Source organism: Barbus barbus (genome assembly GCF_936440315.1).
Source record: "Barbus barbus genome assembly, chromosome: 45".
Classification (NCBI taxonomy): domain Eukaryota; kingdom Metazoa; phylum Chordata; class Actinopteri; order Cypriniformes; family Cyprinidae; genus Barbus; species Barbus barbus.
This window is the reverse complement of record NC_136723.1, coordinates 10463371-10477352: the sequence shown is the minus strand read 5'-3', so window position 1 is coordinate 10477352 and position 13982 is coordinate 10463371.

The following is a 13982-nucleotide window of genomic DNA, read 5'->3' as shown; positions in this document are numbered from 1 at the left end:
AGGAAAGTGTCTATCAAGCGCACACTTCAGAATCATGCCGGAGGTGTTTTTCGCCTACTGTTTTTTGAGTACTGTGAATTTGGAGATACTACTCTTTTGGTGTAGCCTACTGTTTTTCGCATACTATATAGGGAAGTATTCAATATCAGAAGCTGCGTAAATTAGCCTAATTAAGGAACAAAATCAATAAATCAATTATTTTAACCGATTCGTTTTAAAACACTGATTCATACAGGAATCACTCAAAAATACGCAATGCGCAGTCGTGTTCGTTGCTGGAACAAAACAGATTTAGAAACTGGTATTAGCTATGCCAAAAATGTGAGTAACCTATCTTTTATTTCTTGATTTAATCAGGCCAGTGTTGTCATGAAATGCCGCAGCCACCTTTACAGGACTAGCCTAATCAAGATAAAGAAGATACTCTCAATCATTTGTTTGGGTCATTCTTCATTTGTGGTGGCAAGTGGTGACCCTCTACTTTACAACAGTTGAAATAAACTTTAAATACCAATAAATCATAAAATGTTTGCATTCTGTAGGGTAAACACAATTTGTGCACTAATAGTAATTTTTGTTTTAAAATACATATTTAATTGAGTTTTAGATATTGCATTTTGTAACAAAATATGGATATTCCCGCCATACCTTAGAGAGGTATCATGGAATGTAATTGCAACAATATAACACAATTTTTAACACAAATAAAGTGGTTATATTGTGAATCTAGATTTTATTTAACATGTACAATTGTATTAAATTGATTTACAAAATACATATTTTGTTATATTTTAGAAAAAAAGTGTCCCCCAAATTCATGTCTATGGTGTTACAACAATGGATGTCGCCCTTTTTAAGAAAAGGGGGGATTCTATTTGGACTACTTCCTGTGTGTAAAGGTCACTGCAGGTGTTGGTTGATCTGAGGGGTGCATGGGGAATACATTCTTTCTTATAAATTTTCTTAAAGTTAGCAAACTTTCTGACAATTTCATGTGTCACATTTTATTAGTGTCTGTGGTGGTATGTTGATAACTTGCAGATCTGACATATTTTAATCAAAATTTTGATAAATACATTCTTATTATTATTTCCAATGTCCCCTGATCTTGAAATCATCATGATGGCAGCCTCCATTTTAGAAAAGTCTGGATTTAGGATGATTTATCTGTGGTGTTACTGTCTTTTCTGGTAACACCACGGAGCCTATAGTAACTTGCAATGTAAAGTCTGTGGTGTTATATTTGACATCTGTGGTGTTACTTCAAAATGACATAAGTGGCTGTGTCACCAGTGTTTGATTTAAATTATTTAAAAATAAAAATGTTCTTAAGCTTTCATTTTAATGGAGATAGCATATTAAACTAATTTTAAATGCATAACAATATATTTGATAAGAAAAAAACAAACAATTGAAGAATGACCCGTTTAATAATGGCACTTATGTATTTACACTCGCGGTCACTAGTTATGAACAAGATATAATTATTTAAAGCAGTCCTGGAGTACAGGGTCAAACGATTTAATGTTTTGGAGCAGGCTGGTGTACTGATTTGTAAAGGTTCATTATGGAACAATATCTGTGCAATATGTGAGGTTGGAAGAGAAATGCCAATTCCAAGTAAATTTTTTTTTTTTTTTATTGCAAATACATTTTATTTTTTTTGTCACAAAACTGATAATAAAATGTGTGAGAGTTACAATATATAATAAATACGCTTTCTAAACCATTCAATTTATGTTTAATTGTTAAAAAATAAGTGAATAATATTTTGATTAAATATCAAATCAAACAAAATAATTATAAAGTTACATGTACTTTTTTAAAGCCAAAAATATAAGCACAAAATATAAATATAATACATAAAAATAATTATACTGTTACGTGTCTGTTTCTGTTCAGTTTGGTTTTGCCCTTTTTTGGTAGTTCCTGCTCTGGTTTAGTTAATTTGTTAATCATCGTTTAGTCTTTCCACCTGTGTTTAATCAATTATCTAGTTAGCTCCTTTGTTCTAGTTCCTAAGCATTCAGTTTAGTCTTTGTCCCTGTCTCGTCTTAAAGTTACGTTTCTATTGTGGTTATGTTGGGTTATTTAATATTGGTACGATTGGTCTCCTTTATGTTATTAAAGTCTATTTACTTTGGATCTGCATTGTCTTCCTGGCCTTCCTTGGATACCCAACTGTAACATATACAACTGGTTGAATATTACTTAACATATCAAGGGCTATTTCAGTTTCTACAGTTACTTACAATAGATATTAAAAGAGGGCTTTGCATTAATGCTGTATGTCCAGCAGGTGGAAGTATACTTTATCTTTTACATTTTGCTTGAGGTGTCCATGGAGATGACAGATTTATATGTAAAGGCTGAAATGCTAACTGTAGAGTTTAAATACATTCAAAAGACATGAAAAAGATCAAACACATCTATACATTTTTCCCATTACATCTGTGATGAACCAACCCAGAGTGTATATCTGTACAAAATAATTCTTAGCTTGAATCTTTAATCATTCCAGTTCTAGAAGTCACACTCTGTTGCATTCGAGGTATATCAGGAACAGATCCTGATACATCAAGGACAGAAGATCAGGCCTGTGACATTTAGATCAGACAGAATGACACGACCAGATCTCTCAAATCTCTCTCTCTCTCTGCTCTCCTATAGAGACGGATCGTCTGGCAGACAGTGTGCGGCAGGGAGAGCCTCAGGCCTGATGGAAATGGGGAGATAATGTGTTTAGCATCAGATCTCCTGTAGAGGAAGCACTGCATCAGAGTGATTTGATTAGGCCTTTCCCAAACAATCCCATTGATCAGAGTCATTATCTTTACTCAGATTTATGTTAACCAACAGGAAGCCGTTACGTTGGGCCTACACAATACGTCGAAGAGGACTCAGCACAGTATCATATCCCATTTCTTATGATGATGAATTGTAAGAGAGTAAATGAAATACGCTGAGGGGGACGACAATTGTGCCGACCTAATGTGTATTCATTGATCAAAAAGTCCTGCTGTCTTTAAAGGACTTGCACTATAATAATTCGATCCTGCGTTTATGTAATACAAGTGTTTACGTGCACATTCATGCGTGCATCCTGTGAGTAAATAGTGCAGGCATGCGTAATTTACACTACCGGTGAATAATTCAATTATTATGTTATAATATAATAATAATAATATAATTATAATATTTAATTAAAATTACAGTAAAACCAATAAGATTGTGAAATATTATTACAATTTAAAACAACTGTTTTCTGTTTTAATATTTAATGTATTTGATTGAATTTTCAGCAGCCATCACTCCAGTCTTTAATGTCACATGATTCTTTATTTTATTTTATTATTATTATCACTGTTGAAAACAGTGTTTGCTGCTCATTTTGATAGATTTTAATGGAAACCATGCAAGACTATTTAAAGCTTTCGGGTAAGTAATATTTAAAAAAGAAATTAATACTTTTATTCAACAAAGACACATTAAATTGATTAAAAGTAACAATAAAGACATTCATAATGTTTTGTAAGATTCCTATTTCAAATAAATTCTGTTCTGTTGAAATTTGTATTTATCAAAGAATCCCGAAAAAAATATTTCCACTAAAATATTAACCAGCAACTGTTTTCAACAATAAGAAGAATCGTTATTAATAACTGAGGACCAATAATAATTATTTCTGAAGGATCATGTGGCACTGAAGACAGATTAATGGTTGATAATTCAGCTTTGCCATGAAAGGAATAAAGTACATTTTAAAATATATTAAAACAGAAAAAAAGTTGGTTTTAAATGATTAAAATATTTCACAGTATTACTGTTTTTACCGTATTTTTGATCAAATAAATGCAGCCATTGTGAGTATAAGAGACTTCTTTCAAAAACATCACAAAATTGTTATTATTCCAAACATCTGACTGTTAGTTTACGTGATACTTTATCTCATTAAAATGCTCCTGGAGCAATCCAGATGTCCTGATCTTGAACTGATTTGATTTTGATGTCACATTTGAGAAAGTGCCTCTAAGGTGCTTATTTGAGTGACATGCATCTCTTAGTGTAACATTACATCTCATTTTCACATCCTGATGAAACCACTGACTATGCATCACGCTATAGTGTTGCTCTCGAGATGTGAGAAACATTTTCAGAGTCTACGCCAGGAAGTGGCTTTGCTAAAAATAAAAATACGCAGGTTTCGTGAGAAACGTCCCCTTAAACGTAAAAAGACGTTAAAACACAAGACAGGACGCATCCTACTGCTGAATAAATGCTTTTGGCATTTTGGCCCCCGCAGGCAAACTGATCTCTTTCTTTTTCTCTCACATCAGAGATATGGACATGCCAGTCAGCATAATTTGATTTGGGCTGGGAGCCATTTCCTGTGGAAGTGGACACTGAAAGAGAGCAGGGATGCACCCAAGAAGTCTTAGTAGACAGAATTGAGCCTGACATTTTCACAGAGCCTCTTCACTTGTAAAATGCTTCTCAGGTGTTTCGCCACCCATGTGGAAATATACAGCGCGTTATATCAGTTGAAACATGGTGTGAAATAAGCAGTATAGAATATATTCACTACATTTCAAAAGTTTGGGGTCAGTAATGTATTTAACGTATTTAATTTATTTAAAATGTAATGTATTCCTGGGATGGCAAAGCTGAATTTTCAGCAGTCTTCAATGTCACATGGTCCTTCAGAAATTATTCTTATATGCTCATTTGCAGCTCAGTATTTTTTTTTTATTATTATCAATATTGGGGGAAAAAAGATTTTTGTTTTGTTATAAGTCTTCACTGACACTTTTGATTATTTTAATATCTCTTTGCTGAATAAAAGTAATTTTTTGTTTAAAAAAAAGTTACAAGAAAGAATGTAAATAGAACTAATTTATTCACTAAAAAACGTATCCTTTTTATTATGTTAGAAAAAAAGCATTTTCTCTAGTGGTTTCAGACTTTTGGTTCCCACTGTACTGTATAATAGTCTTGTATAATGGTTTTATATGACTGACAGTTGAAGAAAGGAAATCTGTTATCGTAGAACGGTGTGAAATATCCAGATCTGAGGTCAATGGGCTTGTGAAGTTCTGGGTTTCTAAAGGGTCTGCGTATGTTTGAGTCACTCGTTACTCATTGCGGTCAACTTTAATGGCTGACAGGAGTTGTGTGAGCTACACAGGAAATGCACCAAAGAAGATCTTTTGTTGTCCTACAGCAATAGGGCAGGCTGAGTCATGTTAAAGTGCTAAGAAGTCCCTCAGGACACGTACATGGTTTCGTTTGTCCGGAGATGTCAGGTTGTAATCTGTGTGGGAATGTTCTTCACCCCAGCAGCATGGACAATGCAAATAGAGTTGGCAGATGGGGGAAAAAGACCACCTTACATTCTTACTCTCAAACAATTTCTCTTCATTGTTTAAACATTGCTGAACTTCTCTATTTTAAGCAATGACCAAAAGGATCGCTGTATATTCTCACTAATTTAACACTCACAAACTTGAATTTACATTGTTGTTACAGTTCCCATTCATTTAAAATTGGACATAACTGTAAAATACCAAACTCAATAAATATTATGAATAAATTATGTTTATTGAGTTTATAAAAACACTGTTTTAATGCATTCAATTACGTTAAGGGTTTTTCACATTAATGCCCCCAAAAAGGAATATTTCCAAACACAAAGTTTTGCCGACTGTCGCAAAAGGCGGCTAGTTTTTTAATTATTTGTGCAGATGTTTATTTTTGTCCTGTTTACAACCATCTCGGTCACATTCCAGGTAAACATGTCAAGTAGTTTATTTGTCCGTGCAAGCACCACACTTGTATTCAAAACATGTAAAAATCTAATTTTGTGTATTCTTGAAAACATTTTAGGCTACCTTTACAAATGTAAAGCACTATGAAAAAATTCACATACTGTATATTAAAGACACACACCGTCTTCAAAGCAGGGGGATTCAAATGACAGCCCCCCTCAGTAACCATAACTATTGACACAGCATCTCTCAGGCCTTCATATTGCAGCCTGTGTTAAGACCCACACCTCAATGAAGAGATGCAAGGAAAGATATGTCACTTACACCCAGCGTGGCTCTTTGAAGTGCACCCCAGCCTCTTGGTCTCCATCCCAGCTGGGTAGAGTTAGTGTGTCCTGGGACGTTCAGAGGCACCATGACACATGGGGATGTTTGAGGCCAAAAAGGGCCCCAACCAAAGCTAAAAAAACTACGCACATGATTTAACAAGCATGTCTGTTTTCTATCAATATATTTTGAGCAGTGATAGTAGCATTGCTTAAAATTTACATGGAAAAGAGTAAAACATGTCAAAAAGAAGCGTAATAATATAAGTATAAAGGTGAGGTCACATATACCATTGTTCAGCAAAATTTCACAAGCATATTCCAGTCATTTCACTAGGAATCTACGCAACTGGGAGTTTCATGTGAGGGTGATAGATAGCTAGGAAAAGACTGACACGAAAGAGAAAAAATTGATGAATAAAGTTGTCATTTTTGTTTTCTTTGCACACAAAAAGTATCCTCGTAGCTTCATAAAATTAAGGTTGAACCACTGATATCACATGGACTATTTTAACAATGGACTATTTTAACAATGTCCTTACTACATTTCTGGGCCTTGAACGTGTCAGTTGCATTGCTGTCTATGCAGGGTCAGATCTTAATTTGTCAGATCTTACAGGTTTGGAAGGACATGAAGATGAGTAATTAATGACAGAATTTTCATTTTTGGGTGAAATGTCCCTTTAAAGACCCACTCACACCAAGAATGATAACTACAACGATAACTATTACGATTACTATAGGGTCCAGACCAACTTTTATTATTTATTATAACTATGCACTGCCGCTTTAAATGCTCAAGCTCTTCAAAGCAGGATGGATTCTGATGGGTTGTCAATGTTTTAATCATTCATCAGCTAAAAAAAAAACATTCTGAAAGTTATTCCAATAATATACTTCCTCTGTGCTTTTATTGTTATTGTTGTGGTTGCATTCTTTTTTGGTCTTTAATTTGTCCATCATGCAGTACTGATCAATTAGAAAACCAATAGCACACCTCTCCAAAAAAGCTGTATGATTTGAGATAGCATTCATGTCTGTAGCATGAAAACATGAGCATTAGCAATATAAAGAAAACATCATTGAAAGAATGTCAGTGATGCAATAATTAGGACTGCCTATAGATGACACTGTTGTAAAAGTGTAAAATTACTTTAAGTTACTTATTTACACACATGAACATCTGATGGCACATTGAAATCACACTACATAAGTGTGCTAAGTGTTCCTTTCACAGTATTCCTGATGTGCATTCTTCAAGACATCGTGCAGTGCTCCATTGGTATGGCCCTCATTTCTGCAGCATGAAGTGTGAGAAAAGACGAAGAAAGAGACAGTAATGAAAGGCAGAAGGGGCCAGAGCGAAACTGTCCTTTGTGATCAAACATCAGAGGGCTCTGTTATTAGCCCTTCTCTCTTCAAGTCCTCAGGCGGCTTTCATCTCTACTGAGTGTCAGTAGTAAAAGCTGGAGGTCATCTGGAGCGCTATACCTGCGATAGTGTGTGTGCTTCTGTGCTTTCGGCTTTACCGAGGTCAGCTCACAGCCATGTCAACACTGCCATTTAACAAAAGACCACTGACAGGAGATCAGACACTCGCCCCAGAAAAGATCATTTACATGGTCCGGCGTGACATTTACACTGATGAAAAACACAGGGTGCTCTGAGGCACATTTGATTAACATGATACCCAGATGGTCTTTTAGGACTCCTGTTTAGTGAACTGAGATGCTTTGTTGTAATAAATCCGAACAGGATGTTCTCACAGGTACCCTCAGCAAACATCATCTTTCACTTGGCTGTTTTCTTTTCTCTGCTGCAAGTCTCCTTGCTGTTTTTCTGTAACCTATTCGGGTTAGTGTGCATGACAGAATCTGAAGTGAAGGCCACTGTCAAGTATGTACTCGGCGACAGAGTCATTCTGCCAGTCAACAGAAAGTTTTGATTAAAAAATGTCACCTTGCGGAAAATCTGTCACTGTGAATCACTCGGTATCCCATGGTTCTGCCGGGGACTTTTAAATGTCAGAAGGCGAGGTATCCGTCACTGAGTGGTCTCAAAGTGTGAGCTGAGTTGCTCATTAGATTGTATGAGATGAGTTGTCTGTGTTAGTAAGAGAAAATAGTCATCACATTATTAGTTGCATGCTCAGTCAGCACTGTTGCACCAGTGCAAGAAAATCCACATTTGTTATATAGATTCAATTAGCTTCTACCTACTTTGATATCTAACTTGTTTGTGCTGTGGACAAGTATGATACCTCTTACAGCTTGTTGAGGGAGTTACTTTAAAGTGATTGAATTTGAATTAAGTTTTTTTGAGGACAATAAAAAAGTGTGGAAAAAAACCCAATAGACATACAGCGAAGGAGATTTTTTATTTATTGATTTATTTTTTAAAAAGTGTAACTTTACAGTGAGGTTCAACAACATTTTATTAGTTTAGCTTAATGTGTACCCTAGTAAAATGTTACTTAAGTCTTAAGTAATTTATCAATAAATATGCTAATGGATTTGAAGTAAACTTAGTATGAAATAAATGTATTTTACATACATTTTGTCAGTTTTTTTAATTAATTTTTTTATAGGGCATGTATAAATATTTTTATATTGTTGATAGCTAAAATGTGTTCTTTTCCTGCTTATTTTCTACATACTAACTTTAACCAACTAATATTAATTCATAGTTCCATTGTTTGTCAAAAATTCTAACATTATTTACTTATGCCTTATGTCATTCCAAAAGACTTTCTTTCTTCTGCCGACATAAAAGTAGATATTTTGAGAAATGTTTCAGCATTTGTTTTGGTCTATACAATAATGTTTATTTTATTTTATTTTGTGTTCCATAGAAAAAAAATGTTTAGAACAACGGGAGAATAAGTAAATAACGGCAGATTAATTTATTTTTTCAAACTATACCTTTAATTAATAATTTTACACAGTGCTCTGAAAAGCTGTATTCTGACTGGTCAGTAGTTACATACCGAGGACACTTATTCCTCGATAATTGTCAACAATAATCTCAACACAGTTTAATGACTGCTTAATTGTTACTCAGTCAGATCATAACGCAGTCTTGTTCCTCTCAAACACAGCTAATTTCATCTTGTGTGTCAGTTATCGACTGTATTTAAAATTAAATTGGAGGACCTCAGTATGGCCTATAGTAATATTGTGTTATGATAGTTTTTTACACTCTAATGGATTATAAAACAGTAAACAGATAAGATATTATCAAATCATTATTTCATGTCCCTGTACTTATTTATGTGGTAAAACCTGTGTAAGTGGTGTGACTGTATATTATCCCTTAAAGGGGACCTATTATGCCCCTTTTTACAAGATGTAAAATAAGTCTCTGATGTCCCCAGAGCATATATATGTGAAGTTTTAGCTCAATATACCCCACAGATAAATTTTTACAGCTTGTTAAAATTGCCACTTTTAGGGTGTGAGCCAAAAAGCACTGTTTTGAGTATGTTGCTTTAAATGAGAGTGAGCTGTTGCTCCCGGAGAAGAGGGCGGAGCTTCAAGAGCTCCAGCTCTGCATTAGCAGTGCTAGCCTTTGGAAATAAACATTCCACTATTAATACAAGCCTGCTGTCTTTACAGAAAACTACTCCGTTTCAAAGTCAGTCACCTGATTATACTGTGCATAATAAATTTGTGTTTATGAATTACACAGACGGGGAGCACTGCGGGATAAAAATAACAACATAGCTGGTCTCATGCTATCACAAAAAGTCCAACTTCTGATTATGAGCTCGACAACCGCAAGCGATCGACTCGCATTGCTTTCATATGCAACTTTTAACTACAACATTCCTATTCACGATCATTCTGATAGCACTTGAAGGCAGCATCAGTGAAAACACACAAAGACAATGATAGCTGTAGCAATAAGCCTTACAGAGTGCCAAGAAGCTCTTTCAGAAAGGCTATTTGGAAAACAAACACGTTATCGTTTAATCTTAAAGTATAGATCTGCTGAAATTCTGAATGAACCTTGGAGTTGCTAATGGCCTCATTAACGTCTTCTCTCACAGGGCATAATTCTACCCATAATTCATCTCCTTGTCACACATTTGACCACATTCAAATGGAGAAGCAGAGAGCATCTCAAGTGAAAAAGAGGAGCGGGTTTCACTGTGGCAAGTGTTCACACCCCATCAGGACAGATGAAAGCTTTGTAGATCCAGTAAACGATAGACTGTGGTTAAGAGCTTTAGATTTTACAACACATTGTTGGAGCAAAATGGCCTTTCATTTGCCAAGTGGGAATCACTTGCATATGGTATACTCTTCTGTTAGGAAGCACCTTTGAACAAAACGCTTGTAAAACATTAAAGGATTGTGTAGGACAGTCATGAAAGGTCTGGATTTAACTCACAAAATTCTGGCCATAATTGCATCGCATTACTTCTTTGCAAATGTAAATATTTCTTTCTATTGTGTCATGGATTATTAGGCTTGTCTGCTAAAGTGTGTGAGGACAGATTGCAGAGCAGTGTAACAAAACCGTTTTAGTTCCTGGCTTCGGTTGAACAACTGAACAGCAACCATTTAATTTAGTTTCAGAATTATAATTACCAACTTATTATTTATTTAGTTTGTTAATTATTTAGAAATTATTATTTCAAAGTTATTAATTTGTATTGTATTGCAAAATATATATTTTTAATCATTATTATTATTTATAATAATTATTAACCAAATTCAAGCCCTTTTTGTACATGGAAATTCTTGGAAGACAAAATAATACTATATTTTATGATGTCAGACATGAATCATGAATCTGAGTTTAATTTGGAAAAACTGTGTTCATCACTGAGGAGTATTTGAAAAAGTATTGGAATTAATACTAGTGGCATTTTACTTAACAGTGGCATTGATTCATAATACATAATTCATAAAAATTATTTAGTGTAATTGTTCCACAAATTAAATTTCAATGCAGTCATTAAGTTCGCAGAGTTCAGACTGCGTAACATTTGACATTTGATTTGTAATCATCTGTCTGCTTCAGTTTTATAGCTCTGTCTTTCAAATTGAACAAAAGCGACATTATCTCTAAGCTTACCCTTCATTTGAATCAAAGAAGCCACTCCTGTGGCCAAAAGCTATGGGCAATTTACTAAGGAACAACATCACACTATGAATCAAAGCTAGTGAAATGTGTAGGTTTTGTTTTGAGAGCCCCTTGGATACTTTACAGTCAAGAGTTTGTCATCACCCAAAATTCCCAAAAACTCTCTGCACTCCACATTTAATCCAAACAAAGCCCACGGATTCTCAGCATGCCAAGATTGCTCTCAGTTGGAAAGGTGCTTATTCTCTCTGGTTACATTAATCACCACATCCCACTCGACTGTCACCGCTGTTGCCAAGAGGCTCTGGGAATTCTTGTTCAGTCTCAGTCAAAGGTTGTGTACCTTTAGGGTTCAATGCGTGGACTCGAGGGAGTTCTTTCTGTGGGTACAGTAGCTGTTGAGATCAGAAGAATGAGTGCTTTTGGTAGCGCTTGGATATTGTAGTGTAAGTCGTGGCCTAATGGTTAGATAGTCGGACTCATAACCTAAAAGTTGCGAGTTCAAGTCTCAGGTCTGGCAGGAATTGTAGGTGGGGGGGGGGGGGGAGTGAATGTACAGCGCTCTCTCCACCCTCAATACCACGACTGAGGTGTCCTTGAGCAAGGCACCGAACCGAACCCCCAACTGCTTCTCGGGCGACGCAACATAAATGGCTGCCCACTGCTCCGGGTGTGTGTTCACGGTGTGTGTGTGTTCACTGCTGTGTGTGTGCACTTTGGATGGTTTAATTGCAGAGCACAAATTCCGAGTATGGGTAACCATACTTGGCCACATGTCACGAAAAAAAAAGTCAACGTGTGGAGCGTCAGAGACGGATTATGGTGTTGGCATGCTCTGGGCACGGATGGGGCCCATCACAGGACGTGTTCTTGCTTTCAAAACAGACGGAGCGCAACAGAACTGAACAGAAGGTGCATTTAAATGGGGCATTAACTTTCATACAGTGTTGCAAATGCAACACTCGAGATATTTGTCCAGTGCGATGTGCTGTGACTGGCAAAGATGTCCGTTTAGTGACACTATTGTTCAAGATTGGGGTCAATAATATTTTTTAATGTTTTTGGAAGAAGTGTCTTATGATTATCAAAGCTGCATGTATTTTATCAAAAATACAGTAAAATCCTGTGATGGCAAAACTGATTTTCAGCAGTCAGTTCAGCAGTCACTTGATCCTTCAAAAATCATTCTAATATGCTGATTTGGTAGTCAAGAAACATTCCTTATTATTATCAATGTTGTAAACAGTTGTGCAGCATAATATTTTTGTGGAAACCATGATACATTTGTTTTAGGATTCTTTGATAGAATAACGTTTATTGAAAATATATATATATATTTTTTAACAATGTAAAAGTCTTTCCTGTAATTTTCCAACTAAATGCACCATTGCTTAAAAAAATATTTCTTTAAAATAAAAAAAATAAAAAAACCTGACCCTAAACTTTTAAATATTTAAAGGGATAGATCACCCAAAAATAAAAATTTACCCATGATTTACGCACCCTCAAGCCATCCTAGGTGTATGAGTTTCTTCTTTCAGACAAATACGAGTTATGTTGAAAAATTTTCTGGCTCTTCCAAGCTTTATAATGGCAGAGAATGGTGGTCAAGATTTTGAAGCCCAAAAACTGCATCCATATATCATAAAAAGTGCTCCACACGGCTCTGGGGGGATAAGAAAGCCTTCTGAAGCGAATCAATGCTTTTGTGAAAGAAAAATATCCGTATTTAAAACCTTATAAATTGTAATCTCTAGCTTCCACTAACTGTCATCCGCACATACACAAGAGAGTGGCGGCAGGTCTGTGGGTTAATCCATCTGTGATCTGTGTAGGTGGAGACAGAATATTTGAGCTCCGACAGACATGGAGAAGGAGCTCTCCTCAGATGGAGCCGTCATCCTACACTTATCCTCAGCCGTTCCCACAAACGTGGAAGTGTGGTAAATGAGATAACATGGCTAATGCGCACACATGTGACCCACATCATTTTGGTGTAATCCAGTATGGTAATCACTCTTTAAATATACTTGAATAAACTATAATTTCCTCAATGACAGGCTGGATAGAATGCTTGGCCTCCACAACAACCTTATTATCTTTGACAGTTTCAATCTTTAGTATTAATATCCCATCTCCGGCAACCAGCCGCGTGTTTGCTGCATTTCCTATACTGAGGTTTGAACTTTATGCTTGATGTTCAAACAGACTTCTGGAACTCTGTAGCTGATGGGAAAGGCACTGTGAGCGTTATGCAGCAGCATGAAGGCTAAAAGCTAAAGCTAGCCTGACTGTGAAAGGTATTGCTTTGGTTTTGAAGAGGAGTTGGTAATTACATGTGTTACTATGTAATTTGAACACAAGGAGACATTCGTCCACTCTTTTTCCTGTGGGTTGAGCGTCACTGCTTTGTACACACCTGTGTCTCTGTGGGGAGGCCAGTTAAGTGCACCATGTTTTGGAGGAAATAGGTCCGATATGCCTGTCATTCAACCTGTCCTATGCACTTACCTCAGCTTGACCAACAAATATCAACTGAAGCGACTATTTATATAACTAGAACAATCAAACCCTGTCACATCGTGGTACCATCATGCTGCCTCAGTTTACATGCTTCCATTTCAGATGTTTGCTATGTGTGAATGAATGTCTACTGACAAATTCAATAAGCATGACTATTTCTAAAGCAGAGAAATAAAGATTTCAAGGTCCACAACCTCCTTCCGTTTTCTTTGAAAAGGCACACAGAAAGAGTGGTTTGTGCACATACTCTGTGCCTTCAAGCTCTCCCCGCCTTCAC